Source organism: Calliphora vicina, chromosome 4 (genome assembly GCF_958450345.1).
Source record: "Calliphora vicina chromosome 4, idCalVici1.1, whole genome shotgun sequence".
Classification (NCBI taxonomy): Eukaryota; Metazoa; Arthropoda; class Insecta; order Diptera; family Calliphoridae; genus Calliphora; species Calliphora vicina.
In genome coordinates, this window is record NC_088783.1 from 51,549,402 (window position 1) to 51,568,870 (window position 19,469).

General features: G+C 30.4%; 1 protein-coding gene across 4 annotated transcripts in view; it reads left to right on the top strand.

Annotated features, from left to right (window-relative positions):
• Positions 1–19,469, top strand: part of mamo (maternal gene required for meiosis) — a 595,590-nt gene that overhangs the window by 153,590 nt on the left and 422,531 nt on the right. Inside the window, exon 1 of one of the 4 annotated variants that reach the window (XM_065509717.1) lies at positions 16,512–16,614. The exons of the other annotated variants lie outside the window; for them this stretch is intronic. The gene's annotated coding sequence lies outside the window, so the exon portion shown is untranslated. Of the gene's footprint in view, positions 1–16,511; positions 16,615–19,469 lie in introns of those variants that run through there. 4 annotated transcript variants of the gene reach the window in all.

Genomic DNA, 19,469 nt, shown 5'->3' on the forward strand with positions numbered 1-19,469 from the left:
AAAGTAGTTTTTTTTCTTGTATAATTAAAAATAAACTATATAATACAAATTAAATAATTTCAAATTTTTGATTCGCTATTTTTCCTCAAAAGTAGTAGCAAGGTACTAAAAACATCGATTTCAAAAGTTGGTTCCCTTGACATGCAATCCAAACCTTTATCAGCCCAATTTTGAATAAAAAATTCCGCGGGAGTTTGTTCCCCGTGAGTTTTTTCCCATTGAATTTGGATAGGAAAAATGAGAAAAGGGAAAAAAACTCCCGGGGAATTTTTATTCATAATTGGGCTGTATAATTCATGTTAAACAACTAAAAATTTCTCAACTTTAGATATCTTTTTTCAAAAAGTAGTATTTTTTTAGTACTTTTCTACAATATTTTATTACTAATTTGCTTCGTTTTTGTAAAAATAAGGTAACATCCATGTAAAACTATATAAATTTAAAATAGTAGTATTTTTTAGAACGACCATTTACATTAAAAGTAGTATTAATGTTCATAGTATGTATTTAAATAAATATTAATGTTTATAATAAGTATTTAGAATTAAAAAAATTATATTTTAGTACTTTTTTCCCAAAAAGTAGTATTGAAATTCTGCACGGGCAGTGTGGGGGCCATCGATAGGCATACCTCAATTTAAATATATAAGAATACAAATTTCGGTACTTTTTTTTCAAAAAAGTAGTATTTTTTTAGTACTTTTCTACTACATTTTTTTATTATACCCTTCACCTTCGTGAGAAGGGTATATATAAGTTTGTCATTCCGTTTGTAATTTCTACATTTTTCATTTCCGACCCTATAAAGTATATATATTCTGGATCCTTATAGATAGCGGAGTCGATTAAGCCATGTCCGTCTGTCTGTTGAAATCAATTTGCTGAAGACCCCAGATATCTTCGGGATCCAAATCTCCAATAATTCTATCAGACATGCTTTCGAGAAGTTTGCTATTTAAAATCAGCAAAATCGGTCCATAAATAACGGAGATATGAGCAAAAAACCGGGACAACCTCGATTTTTGACCTATTTTTGATCTATATCTGGATTACTAAGTCATTAATGTAGACAATATGTATATCTAATGATAGATATTTCAAAGTCCATTGCAACGATGTTAATAAGGCTATAGTAAGTTGGACCTACAATGGGTCAAAATCGGGAAAAATATTTTTTAACCCGAATTTTTTTTTCATCAAAAAATTTTTTTGTCATACATTTTTTTCCAAAAAAAATATTTAAAAAAAATTTGGAAAAAACTTTTTTTAAAAAAAAATTATATAACAATTTCAAAAAAAAAAATTTTCAAAAACAATTAAAAAAAAAATAAAATTTTGTTTACCTAAAAATACTTAAAAAAATTTATTTTAAAGTATAATTTGGTGAAGGGTATATAAGATTCGGCACAGCCTTGTATTTTACTAATTTAGTATTTTTTGTCCTGAATATTTTTAATTTAAAACTACTTTTAAGCTTGATGTAAAATTCATAAAAAATTATACAGATTTAAAATAGTAGTATTTTGAGTACTTTTCTCTATTGAGTTTAAAAGTTGTTAGAAATGTTAGTAGTTTTACTACATTTACATTTACAATAACAGGACATTTATTTCTTAAAAAAAAACATTTTGATCTAACTCCTGTATCGATTATGGAATTTTTCTCATTATTTAATAAAAAAAAACCTTTAAAACTGATTCATACTCCATTTACTTTTTCGCTTAAATAATAAAAAAGAAAACAATAAACCAACTTTGTACCTTTGTTAGGAAACTTTTTAAAAAAAAAATTCCAAAACATTTTGTCATCTAAATGGTTTTATTACCGCTTTTTTTCTTCATATTGTTTAAAAAGTTCAGCATTTTATTGTAGTTTTTTTATATTTATTTATATTTAATTCGGTTTTTTTTTTGTATGTTCTTTATATGAAATCAGATCTCTTTTGTTAAATGGTGTTTTATTTTTAATACGATAAATAAGAATTTGTATTAATTTATTAAAACCAGCAACAAAGAAATAAATAATTAAAGAATTAAGAGCTAAAAATACGAGGCATATCTGAGAATATGTGAATGTATAAGTTTAATTTTGAGTTTGTGTTAGTGTTATAGGCGCCAATCCATATTTTTGTGCTAAAAATGCGACTTTCACAATTTTGCTAGTTGCTGCTTTAATTTTTGTATTTTTTTTGCTTAAAAACTTCATTTCAGCCATCAACAGCAAACTTGTATACAACAACATGGTTTTAATTAAAAATGCAAAAAGTTTTAACAAAAAAACCAAAAAAAAAAAAAACTACAAAAATAACAAATAAAACAACTTGGGAAATAAGACTAAAACAACGTTTAAATAAAGCTAGAACCTTGTCTTAAGTAGCTAACAAAAAAAATATTTTTAAACATTTCGAAACATTTTTAAGATTTGATGATGTTGCTGCCGCCAATGATGAGAAATTAGGGAACACACACAGCCAGTTTTCTAAAAAAAGAAGAAATATTTTAACTTTATAAAATTAGAATATTGAAATGTTTGGCAATTATTATTTTATTTTTAACAGGGGGTCATTAAATGACGTCATTTGCTGGTAGGGGTTCATAAATTGATTTTTGATCTTGTCTGATAATAATTAGTAACATTATTCAAAATCACTGCTAGTACAATAAAATGTTTGTTTCTAACAGAACTTTTTATTCTAATTTTATATATTTTTAAGGGCAATATAAAAATTGTTTTGTTAACTTTTGTAAATTTTTTCCTATTTATGTAGTTTAATCTAATTAGTATTTTATTTATATTTTATTTGCAGGTAAATTTAAATAATTTGATGACTTTTCCAATAGTAAGTAGAAAAATAATAACAGAAAATAAATACAGAAACTCCTAATACTACGTAATGACTCGAAAAGTTTTCTATATAAAACTGATGAAATCACATTCTATGGTGAAATTTTCTATAGAGGATTGCTCAAAAAGTTTTCTCTCTGCAAACATTTTAGAAAAGATTTCTATATTGAAAATTGTACGGAAAGTTTTCTATACAAAACTACTTGAAAATATTTCCATGGATAAAGTTGCACCCTGAAAATGCTGTATAGAAAACTGCTCCAAAATGTGACTATGAAAAACAGCTCGAACAACCCAATAATCACCAAAGCTCCAAAAATTCAAGTACTTGAACATTTTGTTGGAATTTGACTTGAATGCAAATGAAATTTAAAAAAAAAAACAAGAAAAGAGCTATATTCGGCTGTGCCGAATCTTATATACCCTTCACCAAATTATACTTCAAAATAAAAATTTAAAATACTTTTAGGTAAACAAAAATTTTTTTTGGAGTTTTTTAATTTTCTGGAAAATTTTTTTTTCCGAAGTTTTTTTAAAATTTTAAGATTTTTTTTTTAATATTTAGCGAAAAAAAATCGAGTTAAAAAATATTTTTCCGATTTTGACCCATTGTAGGTCCAACATACTATGGCTTTATATTCGTCATTGCAAAAGTCTTTGAAATATCTATCATTAGATATCCATATTGTCTATATTAATGACTTATTAATCCAGATATAGGTCAAAAATAGGTAAAAAATTTAGGTTGTCCTGGTTTTTCTATTTTTATACCCTACACCACCATAGTGGGGAGGGTATTATGCGTTTGTGCAAATGTTTGTAACGCCCAAAAATATTAGTCTAACACCCACCTTAAAGTATACCGATCGACTTATAATCACTTTCTGAGTCGATTAAGCAATGTCCGTCCGTCCGTCCGTCTGGTCGGCTGGCTGGCTGTCCATGTAAACCTTGTGCGCAGAGTACAGGTCGCAATTTTGAAGATATTTCGATGAAATTTGACACATATTATTTGTTCGGCTCAAGGACCAAGCCTGTTGAAACTGGCTGAAATCGGTCCATTATTTCACCTAGCCCCCATACAAATGTCCTCCCGAAATTGGACTTTATCGGTCATAAATGTTTAATTTATATATGTATCTCCACAAATTCCGCTCCAAATAAGTTTTATATACACAAAATTCATGTCACCAAATTTTGTTACGATCGGTCCATAATTAGTCATAGCTCCCATATAGACCCGCTTCCGAAAATCACTTTAACGTGCATAAATCGCTTAAAAATGTTGGTAAACACACAAAATTCAACATAGTTAACTTTAATATAGACATAAATCACACGACCTAATTTCATGGTGATCGGTCCATAATTTGTCATAGCCCCCATATAAGGCCCACTTCCGAAAATCACTCAAAAATATAAATGATTGAAATTTTAAAAGAAAAATGTTTTTGCTCTTTTACTTAGTGTAGGGTATTATATGGTCGGGCTTGACCGACCATACTTTCTTACTTGTTTTTTATATGAAAAACTGCAATTTTGTATATAAAAACATTGAAAATCGAGGAATTGTATAAAAACAGCTTCAAAAGCTACTCGAAGACTTAAAAATGCGGATTTGTTTTCAAAATTTTTAGCTCTTATTTTGAAACATTTGTACAATATAAATTTATTCAAAGTATTGACCATTTATAGCTATGACCTTTTCCCATCTTTCTGGCAACATATGGATTCTGAGCCAAAAGAACTGCTCACCTTTTGAGGCCAAGAACTATTCAAGCCAATATCGGATACTCTGTTTCAAAGTGAAGCGTATCCCAGAGAGTGTGTTCTTTATCGATCGAAACAAGTAGTACGTCCGACTACTACTTGTTTCGATCGATCGAGCGGATGAGACAAAACTTCCCAAACACTTCATTCTAAATACTTTTTAACAGGTACACTCAGGTCTCGTTTTATGCGGATTTTTTTTATGCGGATTCAAATTTATGCGGTTTTTAAATTTACGATTTTTTTTTGGAATTTTAACAGATTTTAAATTTTTTTTTTTTTTTAAATTCTAGTGATGAAAATAGTATTTTACAATATGATTATATAATCTAGTAATGAAAGTGACGTTGAACCAATTCCTAAACGATGCCGACAATTATTCAGTCATTCAGATTGATCATACATATTTACAGAATTTCCTAAAATAATGTTTTAGCTTAATTTTTGGATCATTTTCTGTTTTTTCTGTGATTAATGAATTAATATTATATTTTTGTTTATATTTTTAAAGGGTTTTTGTTTTTACTGTTTAAGTAAATGAAATAAATATAGTTTTGTTGATTTTTTTAATGCGATTTTGATTTGGTTTTTTAATTAAAATTTGAATTTATGCGGTTTTTCAGAATTTTTGAACGAATCATTAGTTTTTATATGAAGCTAGAGTATCGTTTTATGCGAATTCAATTTATGCGATTTTTTTTGGAACGCATCTATCGCATAAAACGAGACCTGAGTGTATTGCAACATATTGCCGATCGTTGTCATGTTGGAATATTAAGGTTTCATCTGTGACCGCATATTCTGGACATTTTCGGCACAGGTTGCCTGGTTAGATTTCAGCATTTATTTTATTTCTCCCACCAAATACAGAGAATTACCATAGCGCCATGGATATTCGGCTTTGGTGTCGATTCGGCTGGTTGGTCAGGATTCACGTACGTTATCTTACGCTTCGGGTTATAGCGTTCAAACATCATTTCGGACATGTAAAATCATCTGTCTAGGTCTCTCGAATTCATATAGTTTCCAATTTCCCATCTTTTGGATAAATCCTTCTTCTCTCAAACGTTTTGAAATTGCTGCTTGAGTTGCTGATTTTGCAAGCTCTTGTTGAGTTTTACAACAATCTTCATGGAGTAATTCCTCCAATTCTTGGTCTTCAACATTATTTGGCTGGCCTGTGCGGTCTTTGTCTTCTATGTCAAAATCACCACTTCTGAACCGAACAAACCATCTCTCTTACATTGAAACCGATCAAACACATTCACCATAAGCTTTGGTGAGCAATCGGTGTGCTTCAGAATCACTTTTTTTTAATTAAAGAACTAAAGCAAAACTTCCCGCATATGACGCTTTGTTGGCACAAAATTCGATATTTTCGAAGCAAAAAAAACTTTGTTGTTTACACTAAAATGTTCAGTAACTAAGTGAGAATAAATGACCTATATGTACTCTTCAAAATGACATATAAGTTATTAAAAACAAAAACAGTGTTCAAAAGATACGCCATATATAGTAAATCCAGCAATTACTCAAAATGTTTCTATGGAAACCTAATCAGAAACATGTCGATGACTGCTCGACAACGTTTTCTATAGAAAACTGCTCGAAAAAGTTTTCTGAAGAAATGAGCTCGACAGTGTTTTCTATAGAAAACTAATCAGCTGAGTTTTCTATAAACAACTACTCAACAAAGTTTTCTATATAAAAGAGCTTGACGAAGTTTTCTATTGAAAAGAGCTTAAAAATTATTCTATTGAAAAGATCGCGAGAAAGTTTTTGTATAGAAAACTGCTTCATAAATTGACTATATGAAACTGCTCCAAAAATTGTCTATAGAAAACTGCTTCACAATTGACTTGAAAACTGTTTCACAAATTTTCAATAGAAAAGTGATCCACAAAATGTCTATAGTAAACAATTACACAAAATGTTATATACAAAAACCGTTCCCGAATATTTTCTGTAGAAAATGGCTGCATAAAATTTCTATCTACCAATTTTTTATAGAAAACTGCTCGACAAATTTTCTATTGAAAATTTCTAAAGTATTTTCAAGAAAAAAACTGCTGCACAAAATTTTCTGATTACAAAACTTCTCTACAAGGTCTTCTAAGTACAAAATAGTTTGACAAGGTCTTATTAAAGATATAAACTCGAAAAGATCATCTAAATACTACTCAACAAAATCTACGAAATCTAAAAACAAAACTTCTTTACAAGGTCTTCTAAATACAAAATTGCTCAGACAAGGTCTTCTAAATACAAAACTGTTCCTCAGGTTTGCTAAATACAAAACTGTTTTAAAAAAAGTCTTCTAAATACAAAACTACTTAACAAAGTTTTATAAAAACTATAGTGGTCTACAAGGTCTTTTAACTAGAAAACTTCTCGATAAGTTCTTTTAACTAGAAAACTGCTCGCCAAAGTCTTTTGAATACAAAACTACTCGTCAACAAACTGCTCTATAAAACTGTCGAAATACAAAACTTATCGCACTTCACTGCTGTCAATTACTGTTTTAAACGTAAATAAGTAAGAGAGCTATATTCAGCTGTGCCGAATCTTATATACCCTTCACCAAATTAAACTTCAAAATGAAAATTTTAAATATTTTTAGGTAAACAAAATTTTTTTTTTTTGCAAGTTGTTTTTTTTATTTTTTGGAAAAACAAATTTTCGAATTGTTTTTAAAAATTTTTAAATTTAAAAAAAAAAAAATTAAAATTTTTTTATATTAATTTTTTTTGTTATTTTAATATTTAGCAAAAAAAAATTTGGGTAAAAAAATATTTTTTCCGACTTTGACCCATTGTAGGTCCAACTTACTATGGTCATATATACGTCGTTGCAAAGGTCTTTGAAATATATATCATTAGATATCCATATTGTCTATATTAATGACTTAGTAATCCATTTATAGGTCTAAAATCGAGGTTGTCTTTGTTTGTGTCTTATATCTCAGCCATTTGTGGACCGATTTTCTCGATTTTAAATAGCAACCGAGCCGGGAGAATTCCGGAGATATTGATGTATGAATCGTGTATGTAAGTTATTTGGGGGCTTCGGAATGTTGATTTCAACAGACGGACATGGCTTAATCGACTCGGCTATCTATAAGTATCCAGAATAAATATACTTTATAGGGTCGGAAAATTATATTGAGGACATTACAAACGGAATGACAAACTTATGTATACCCTTCTCACGAAGGTGAAGGGTATAATAATATTTAAAAATAAAATCTTTACCCCCATATTGATAATCATTTTTTATACCCTTCACCATGAGTGGCAAGGGTATATACAAGGTGGCGCAAAAGTAATCCTCCTATCAGAAAATGCTATAAATTTTGCGATTGGCCCCTAATATCAGTTCTGTTTTGACATTTGTGTAGTAAACACATGCGAAATACACGTTAATAAACAATGTTACGCTACACTGCTCCAGAACGCGGTCGGTGACTTCATCAAAAATAACAATGAGTGATGAGGCCCATTTCCATCTTATCGGGTACGTAAATAAGCTAAATTTACGCTTCTGGGGCACTGAAAATCCGCGTGTAACCCACGAAGAGCCATTACACCCGCTCAAAGTCACTGTAAGGTGTGCTGTTTTCGCTGGAGGAGTCATCGGACCTTTTTTCTTCGAAGACGTCGAGGGCCAAACGGTTACTGTGAATGATGAGCGCTACAGAGCAATGATCAACGAGTTCTTTTTGCCGCAACTTGATGAATTGGGATTGGAAAACATGTGGTTCCAACAGGACGGTGCAACGGCACACACTGCACGTGCCACAACCGATATGCTGAAGGATGCATTTGCACTGGCCAGCAAGATCGCCTGATTTGACCGCTCCAGACTTCTTTTTGTGGGGCTTTTTGAAGTCGCGGGTTTATGTCAACAAACCTCAGACTCTTGCAGCTCTTAAAGACAATATCCGTCAAGAATGTGAGGACCTATCGCCGGAAGTTTTGGCCAAAGTGATGGAAAATGCCATAAAAAGGTCTCAAATGACAATCAACTGTGGCGGAGGCCAATTACATGACACCATATTCTCGACTTGATGTACCAAATTAAAAGATCAAATAAAAATAATCCACAAGAAGAATCAAAGTTTTTCTTTTTTTTTTAATTACAGCCAAAAAACATCGGAAGTTTACTTTTGCTCCACCTTGTATAAATTTGTCATTCCGTTTGTAATTTCTACATTTTTGACTTGTGACTCCATAAAGTATATATATTCTGGATAGTTATAGATAGCGGAGTCGATATAGCCATGTCCGTCTGTCCCCCAAATACTTATATACACGATTCATACATCAATAAAAACCAGGACAACCTCGATTTTTGACCTATTTTTGATCCATATCTGGATACTAAATCATTAATATAGACAATGTGGATATCTAATGATAGGTATTTCAGAGACCTGTGCAACGACGTATATTAGACCATAGTAAGTTGGATCAAAATGTAATGGGTCAAAATCTAAAAAATATTTTTTATTCCGAAATTTTTTTTTTCACCAAAAATAGTTTTTTTACTAAATATTAAAGAAAAAACTTTCAAATTTTCAAATTTTTTTTTTAAAAATTAAAAAAAAAAAAATTTTAAAACTTAAAAAAAAATTAAAACAAAAATTAAAATTTCGAAAAAAACAACTGGAAAAAAATTTAAAATTTTGTTTACCTAAAAATATTTTAAAAAAATTTTAATTTGGTGAATGGTATATAAGATTCTGCACAGCCGAATATATATAGCTCTCTTAATTGTTTAATTTATAAAAGGTTTATAAAACAAAATTTCCATATAAAATCTTCTTATGAACCGTTGATGTATTTTGAAATTGATAATGAATAAAGTCTTTAAAGTCCAAAGTCCATTTAACTTTTGAAATCAAAACCAAACATGTTTAACAAAAACTGCGTTTAAACAAATTTAAGGCAGTGTTTCAAACATTTCACACTGCTTACGCACTATCAGTGCGAATTTTATCTTCTAATATTAAATTTGCCTACAATTTTGTTATTATTATATTTGATTATTATTATTATTAGTAGTACAATAGTATTGTTGTTGTTGTTTTTTATTCTTCTCTGCTTTGTGCGTAGACTTTATGACGTATTGTTGTTATTGTTAGTGTGTTTTTTTATTTCAATTTCGATTAATAGTGTGTAAACTGTTGTTGTAGTTTATTTAGGCTCTTTAATAGAAACATTTGTCTTTTTTTTTTTTTGTTTGTTTCCAATTGAAGTGTGCGTATTGTTGCTGTTGTTGTTGGGTTTGAGTATCTGTGTGAATTTGAGTGCGTAAGTTAGTGTGTGTGATTTTGTGCGTGTCAATGCTCTTTATGGTCTCTTGTCTACTTTTAATTTTTCGTTATTCATTATTTTGGACTAGAGAGTTCATTGAACTTTTTCGCACTAGGTTTCTTTCAAACCATTTTGTTGGCGTTTCTTTCGTCTGAGTGGTTTTTTTTTGGGGAATCTATGCGAATCTACACTATTTTGGCAGTTTTTTTGTTTTTTTTTTGGTTTCAGTTTTTATTTCATTAGCTGTAGTTTTGTATTTTTGTTCTTTTATTGTTGTAACTATAGTTTAGAGAAGAGTAGGAATGAATGAGTGTGTGTTGGATATTATTTTGAAAGTTTTTGAAGAACCTCCGAAAAAGTGTATGTTTTTGTGTGTGTGTGATGATGATTCTATGTTTCATTGAAAGTTCAATAGACTCTAGGCGTACGCATCTACATAATAAAAAAAAATAGTCAAAATGTAGATACTAGATTCGCAAATTTTTTTGTTTTATTTTGTATTTTATTTTGTGCCGGTGTTTTATGTTGTAGTCTGTTCTTTTATGTTTTAATTTTTAGTTCAATTCTTTTTTTAGTCTTTTTTTTTTTTTGAATTTCTGCAAAAAATTTAGTTTAATTTTGTTAAATTGTTTGCACGTTTTTTGTATTTTTTCCAGCTATTGACTCTTTTTTGCCATAGAACTTTTGAATTTGCTGATATTTGATCATTAATAACTTTGACATGAAGTTAATTAAATTGAAATTTTTAATTACATTTTATTTTCTAATACCTCAATTTATATTTTCTAATACAGCTGTGTAGTTTTTTTTTAATTTTTGGAATTTCTGTTTTTAACCGTTCGATAAGGGGTCATGAAAATTTGTTGCCTCAAAAAAACAGGCGGTTTATATTTTTTGTAGTTTGGATTAATTTATTGTTGGCGAATTTTGAGTGGAACCAACTTAAATATTATGTTAATTAAAAGTTCATTTTGTTGGGAAGTCATTAAGGGTCTTAAAAATCGATTGGTATAATTGTTGCTTAATATTCTTTATATTTAAAAGAAACACTTACTTAAAAGTGAACATGTAAAATGTTTAATTTAAATATGCTTCAAAAATTATTGAAATATTTTTCGAATTTTTAAAATATTAAGGAAAACTACACGTTATTTATGAATTTCCCCACTTCATTTCGAAGTTCTCTTATTTATTATTATGATTCACTAACATTTTAAGTCCGTGCTGAACGGAGACCTCTTTCTTGTGTTTTAGAAAACTAAAAACTGCTTCACAAATTTTCTGTAAAAAACTGATTCACAATAATTTATAGAAAACTGGTTGACAATTTTGTCATTCCGTTTTAATTTCTACATTTTTCATTTGCAGCTCAAGAAAGTCCATATATTATGGATTGTCGAAACCAACTTTCCGTAGCACCCAAACAACTTATATACATGATTCAGACATCAATATATAGGGAATTATCTCAGCTCGGTTGCTATTTATAGAGAAAATCGGCCAACAAATGAGGTAAAAATCCAGGACAATCTCGATTTGTTACCTATTTTTGATCTACATATATCTGGATTACTATGTCATTAATATAGACAATATGGATATCTAATGATAGATATTTCAAAGACCTTTGAAACGACGTACTATATAAAGCCATAGTAAGGCGGACCTACAATTGGTAAAAATCGGGAAACATATTTTTTAACTCGAAATTTTTTGCACCAAAAAAATTTTTTGTATAAAAATTTTTCATTTAATAAATTTAAAAAAATGTTTGCCATTTTTTTTTAATAAAAATTTTTTTTTTTTTAAATTTAATTTTTTTTAGAAAAATTTAAATTTTTTTTTTTAAATTTAAAAAAAAATTATTTTAAAATTTTGTTACCTAAAAATATTTAAAATTGTTATTTTAAAGTATAATTTGGTGAAGCATATAGAAGACTCGGCACTGCCGAATCTGCTTCAGAAATGTTCTACAGAAAACCGCTCCAAACTTTTTCTAAAGAAATCTGCATTATAAACATCCTATACAAAACAGCTTCATAAAATTTCTACAGAAAACTGCTTCACAATTTAACTATAGAAAGCTACTCCCAAATGTTTTTATAAAAAACTGCTCCAAAAATAGTTTATGGGAAACTGCACTGCAAATTGTCTAGACAAAACTGCTTCACTATTTCAGCATCACCCCTAGTTATGTTAAAATTTTTCTCAGTATGAATAATGATTTACTGCGTTTTTGAACTTCCCGAATATATTTTGCAATTTTTTATTACTTTAAAAAAGCAACTTCCAGAAACTTTAATGAATTTTGAAATTCAATGATTTGAAGTAATTTAACAATTGTACAATATAAATTTATTCAAAGCATTGACTTGTTCCCATCTTTCTGGCAATCTTTTGAGTCCTAGAACGAATCAAGCTAACATCGAATATTCTGTTCCAATGTGAAGCGTATCCTGAAATAGTAGCCGGACGGAGCAAGGTCTGGACTATAAAGCGGGTGAGGAAAAATTTCCCAACCACTGCATTCTAAATACTTTTAAGCATGTATTGCAACATGTGGCCTAGTATTCTCATGATGGAATGTTCTCTTCACACGAATGTGTTGCGTTTGGTACATGTTCCCAATGATGGTCTGGTGAGATTTCAGCAGCTCATAATATATAGGACCCTTTTTCTACCACCAAATACAAATAATTACCTTAGAGCCATGGATATTTGGTTTTAGTGTCGATTCGGCGATTTTGACACGGAAGGCAAAGATCGCCCAGGCCAGCCTTGCAAAAACATTGGGAGCTACTCAAGCTGCAATTCGAAAATGTTTGAGGGCAGCAGGATTCATCCAAAAGCTGGGAAATTGGGTACCATACGAATTGAAAACGAGTTACTTTGAATGACGAATTTGCATGTCCAAAATGATGTTTGAATGCTTTAAAGGAGAACCATTTCGTTAACCCGAAGCGTAAGATATCGTGTCGGGAGCCCGGCCAACCTGCCGAATCTACACTAAAGCCAAATATCCATGGCTCTAAGACAATGCTTTGTAATTGATGGGAGCAAAATGGTCTAAAATCTATATATCTGACCAGAACATCACAGGTAACCTGTACCTAACGCAACTGATTCGTTTGAAGCGAACATTTGCCGAAAAACTCCCAGAATATGTGGCCAGACATGAAACCGTAATATTCCAGAGAGATGGGAAAATATCATAGCTAACAACAATAACCAATACTTTGAATACATTTATTTCTGAGTAGATTAAACGATGTCCGTCCGTCTGGTTGGCTTGCTGGCTGGCTGTCCATGTAAACCTTGTGCGCAGAGTACAGGTCGCAATTTTGAAGATATTTCGATCAAGTTTGGTACATATTATTTTTTCGGCCCAAGGACCAAGCCAATTGAAACTTGCTGAAATCGGTCTATTATTTCACCTAGCCCCCATACAAATGTCCTTCCGAAATTGGACTTTATCGGTCATAAATGTTTTATTATATAAGTTTTATATATACAAAATTCATGTCACCAAATTTTGTTACGATCGGTCCATAATTAGTCATAGCTCCCATATAGACCCGCATCCGAAAATCACTTTAACGTGCATAAATCGCTTAAAAATGTTGGTATACACACAAAATTCAACATAGTAAACTTTCATATAGACACAAATCACACGACCTAATTTCATGGTGATCGGACCATAATTGGTCATAGCCCCCATATAAGGCCCACTTCCCAATTTTAAAAGAAAAATGTTTTTGCTCTTTTACTTAGTGTAGGGTATTATATGGTCGGGCTTGACCGACCATACTTTCTTACTTGTTTTCATCTAAGATTTGTTTCACCAATGTTTGGTTCACCTTAATTTCTTTACCACCAAAATTTTTTCCCCAATTTTTTTTCACAAAAATATACTTTGGTTAAGTGTATATAAGACTCGACAAGGCCGAATATATCGTTCTTATTTGCTTATATCAAGTTGAATTGTATATATTCGGTTCAGCCGAATATCGGCCTCCAATCACAATGTTTTTATTGCAAACATTATACATATATCAATATCTCTAAAAAAAATGTATACAATTTTATTCGCAAAAACGACTTAGTATTTCGGAGGCGCGCAAACCAGCGAAGCCGCGGCAATGTTAATATGTGATAGAATTCTTATTGTCAGAGTTATATTGTAAAATTTTATGAGGATAATTTTTGTGGAAGGTCTTTACCCTCCAGCTCCTATCTTTATGGGCCAATTTAACCGTAATTAAGCGTAAAAACCTTTATTTACAACTTTGGTATCTTTGGTGACCCCCACACAAATTTTCGTAGAATACTTTATTCCTTAAATGTCCTTTTTGATAGGTCTTTTTTATTTTCTCGAAAAAAGTGTCAAATTGACCTCTAAAGAGAGGAGCTAGAGAATTAAGATCTTCCACAAAAATCTTCAATATAAAATTCCACAATATAACTCTGACAATAAGAATTCTCTTAGACATTAACATACAACATTTTATTCATTTAGTATAATGCTGCCTTCGATTAAAAAATTAAAAAAAATCTCAGTCCTATAAGTTTTTCCACAAACATGACCTATTCAACATGCCCTTTCAGAATTAGCGGCTCGCTATTCTGTTCCATTTAAAAACTATCATTTTGTTGGACAGTGTAATTATTTAATGATCGTAAAGGCTCAAATGAGTGGTCAGTAAAAATCCGAAATACGGCTTTGTCAATAAGGTACGATTGGAGTTAGTCGGTCTGGTGTCTTACTTCGGGAAAGCTAAAGCTAACTACAGGAAGAGAGCTAAATACATATACAGTTCGAATAAACATTCCTTGATCTAATAATTAAATACTTGGCTATCACATTACAAGCCATCGATTACTAAACTACTTCCAAGTAATACATATGGAATGTAGTACATACATAGTTGTAAACTAGCATTAATATCAAAATATTTTTTTTTTTTTAAATGAGTCACTGCTCTTAAACTAATTTCAACGACTATGAATGTGCAAAAATCCAAAATAAAGCGTACACGCACTTTTCTTTTAAAAACTTTGTATCTGTGTGTTTGTTATTGTATGTCCGCTTGAGCGAGATAAGCCCCCCAAATAGTACATCAGAAAATAACGTGCTTTCCGACTCTCCGAAGACAACAAATCATATATGGTTGTTTTTGTTACAGTATCTGTGATTGCTCATTCTTTTTTTGCAAACCTTTCGCACAGAGATCGTCAAAAGTTTGCAAAATTATTTATATAAAAGGCAAACAAATAAAAGAGTATAAACAATTTATTAAGTTTTTTTTTTGATATTTGTTTAACATTTGTCTATAAACTAAAATGTAAGAGAAATAAAAACTCACTCAGGGCTGGTGGAGAGCGAAGCGAACGTTTTGTAGTGTGTTTTTTGCACATGCAAAATTAATTTTTGCGAATTGTGTTTTATGCGAGCGCTGCTTGCTGTTCGTTACTGCTCTGGCTAATTCTAACATTGCAAAAACAATAGACAGAATGAATATATGAGTATTTTTTGAAGAAAAAAAAAGTTGTGGAAGGGAAGGACGCAGGGGCCTACAAAGACAGCTGTTTAAATTTTTTGCAAAAAATTCAAAGTCAAGTTGAAGAGCATTTTGTTGCTATACCTACTCTTTTAGTTACTGCTGATGTGGTTCGTAGGTCTCTGCTAAAAAGAGGCGTTTATTTTATTTGAGTGCTTTTTTTAGTTTTCAGCGTTTGTACCTCCCGCCGCTGCCCTCAGAGAAAAAATGATTTTTGCACAACTTTTTTTCTGCTTTTTTTTTGCAAATATTGTCAATTTTTTTTTTTTTTACTTTTTGCGAATAGTTTTTATTTTCTGTTTTCTACCATGTTTCCGAGCATATTCTTAAGTTCTTTAATTTTTATTTTAGTTTTAATTTCGCCATTGCGAGCAATTGATCGCGGTATTAAAAAATTTATTTAAAATCAAATCACAAGAAAAGAAAAATTGGTTTTAATAAAAATATTCGCAAAATTAAAACTCTTTTAAAAACAAAACTACAAAAAAAAAATTAACGTTTTTTTTTTTTTTTTGTTCAACAAAGAAACGTTGAAATTATTTTCTAAAAAAAGGTAGTTAAATCCATAAAAAAAAGGAAACAAATTTCAAATAATATTGGAAATTTATAAAGATTTATAAAAAAAAAATTGAAAAAAAAGTGTAATTTCTGTTGGCTAATTTGAAAACCGTCGGCTTTTTGTGTGTGTTGTATTTATATGAAACAAAAATTTTGAAAAAATTTTTTAAAAAAAATTTTAATTACTTATAATTATATGTGTTTGTAAAGAAAATTTGTTATTTTCTTTTCCTCAATTCTGCTAAATTCATTGCATGTTATTATTTCATTAGAATTAGTAATTATTCAATATTTAAACAAGTGATTTAAAGGCAAAACAAAATTAATTATATTGAAAAAAATCAAACAAAAGTTACAAAATAATTGGTGTAAAATTATTTAAAAAAATAAATAAAATAAAAATTTAATTAATTTGTTTAAATTTTGTAAACAAAAGTTGCTAATTTTGACAAGAAAAAAAATATTTTAAAATATTTTTGGAAATTGATTGGAAACAAATTGGATTAAGAAAAAACGCACTCTTTTGATGTCTTTAAAATTGAAGGAAATTTTATAAATTTAATACGGCAAGTACTCTGTTTATTTTTTATTATTTCACAAAAGATTATTATTTAAAAAAGAATAACTTGAGCTTTATTTAGGAGAAGTTTCTGATTTTATACATTTGAATTTCCATCACTTGACGATTTTGAATAGTTACTTTCGACTTAAAATGCAAACAGTTTTTTTAAGATTTGGATTTTAGTTACTGATGATTTTCACAAACTATTGATAATATGTTAATTTATTCTCATGTCTTTAATAAAATTTTCGATTTTCATAATATAGGAGAAAACATTTCAAAGATTCTTTAGAGGCCCAATTAAAAATAATAATTATGTTTTTATACGCACCATCAAAACAGATGGGGGTATATTAATTTTGTCATTCCCTTTGTACGTCATCGAAATATTTATCGAAGACCTACATTAGCATATATTCTGGGTGCTCATAAGATTCTAAGACGATCTAGCTATGTCCGTCCGTCTGTCCGTCTTTCTGTATAACACCATAGGGCCCAAACGTTAGGAGCTAGCTGGCTGAGACAAATACTCTCTCTTGATTAAGTTTGTTTGATATTAAAAATGGGCATTATTGGCCCATGATTTCACTTAGCCCCCACACAAATATCCCCCCTGAATACTGTTTGAGCAGTCATAAATATTTTGATTGTGCGGCAATCCTGATAATATTTTCCACAAATTAGTTCTAAGTACTCTGAAATTATACTGTAAAGTATGGCGAATATCGGGCAACATTTCTACCTAGTCTCCCCCTCAGAAAATTACTTGAACATTCATAAGGAGTGAGATCGAAAAATTCTTAACACACGTTTTTCATTACATTTTTTAACCCAAGTATTATTTGAATTTTTTTTTGATCAAGTTACCTTTGAAAAACATGTCAGTTATTATGTGTAATGTCAATTATATTAATTTTTTTGTTAATCTGATTAAAATGAGTGACCAGAAAAAAGTGCGTACTGAAATTATTAAATATTTTCAACAAAACCCAACTTGGTCTTACAAAAAGTTGGCCAAGCATACAAAGGTCTGCCGTCAAACTGTTTCCAATGTTATTAAACAGTACCGGGAGAACTTGTCAGTTGATAGAAAACCTGGTTCAGGTAGAAGGAATGGTCCACATGATGTTTCTAAAGCCAAAAAAATAGAACGCATTTTCAAAAGAGCTCCCAACACATCCGGTAGGAAAGCAGCCCGGTTAGCTCAGTGCTCGGACTATTTGGTACGAAAAGTTAAAGCTAATGCAGGTTTAAAAACATACAAGGCTCAAAAAGTTCCTGACAGGAACGCTACTAAAAATTTAGAGGCCAAAAACAGAGCACGGAAATTGAAGTCAAGTTTTATAAAAAAATATTCTTGCTGCATAATGGATGACGAAACGTATGTTCTGGCAGATTTTTCGCAACTTCCAGGTCAAAAATTTTATGTTGCTGATGCTCGAGGGAATGTTGAAGAAAAGTTTAGGACCCAAAAGCAGACAAAATTTCCCAGAAAGTTCTTGGTATGGCAAGCAATATGCAGTTGCGGCAAAAGAAGCCACTCATTTGTTACAACGGGCTCTATAAATACCGAAATTTACATCAAGGAATGTTTACAAAAAAGGCTGCTTCCATTCATAAGACTTCATAATGTGTCCACTTATTTTTGGCCTGACTTGGCATCCTGTCACTATGGCAAACAAGCCCTTGAGTGGTACAAGAACAATAATGTGGTATTTGTACCAAGAGAGGCAAATCCTCCAAACTGCCCGGAGCTAAGGCCAGTGGAGAGATATTGGGCTCTTGTTAAAAGAGAATTGAAGAGTACAAAAAAGGTGTCCAAAAGTGTGGTAGATTTTAAACGGAGATGGACTACATGTTCGAGCAAAGTGACAGAAAGCACTATAAAAACGTTAATGGAAGGGTTTCCGAAAAAGGTTCAAAATTTCATCACTAGTGATTAAAACTATAAAAATAATTTTTTTTGTAAATTGTAATAATAATTTCAATCAAATAAAAAAAAAATTAAAGCTGTAAGTTTAGTGGTTTCTTTTTTATAAACATATATGTATGTTAAGAATTTTTCGATCTCACTCCTTAATTGGTCATAAACAAGTTTTATATGAAACTAAATCCTTCTAGCAACTTTTGAGAGGATCAGTTCATAACTGACCCTACACCCCATATAATACCTCTACCAGAAAAATATTTTATTGTTACACATCATTGGTGGGTAAACAAGATTAGGCATTGCCGAATATAAAAGTCTCACTTTTTTGAATTTTACAATTTTTTTTTTTGGTCAAACGACGGGGGGGAACAACATCAACAGGTTGTTAATAGCAATGAAATATAGCAGTAAGGAATTTTCATTGTCGTTTTAATACGACTGACAGTCTGCCGATTTAATTTTGCTAACATTTCAAAAAATGAAGAGGTCATATCAGTGCTTTCATTTGGGACCAAGTAAAGAACTCAGCATTATATTCTTATAAAAAATAAATAGATGAAAATGTTTTTATTCGAAAGATCAATCAAAATCATTTCGGGCATATGGTCGGAAGGATATTATGGACGTCCAATTTTGGGCATTGCTGGGCATCAATTCTTGCTGGTTTATCAGCATAAACCAGCGACTTCACGTGGCCTCACAGGAAATATTCAAATTTTGCCAAATTTTGATTTCAATAAATCGTTGAAACCACATCTCGAATCATGATGCGGTAACGATTTCAATTGATCGTAAAGCGAGCTCCTTCTTCATGTTTAAAGAAATAAGCGTGTAAACCACATCATACGGTTCATATTTCTGGATGTATTGGAGTCGTCTTGTGTCTATGCTTCTACAGATGCATTGGACATAAAAACATCACTTTCACT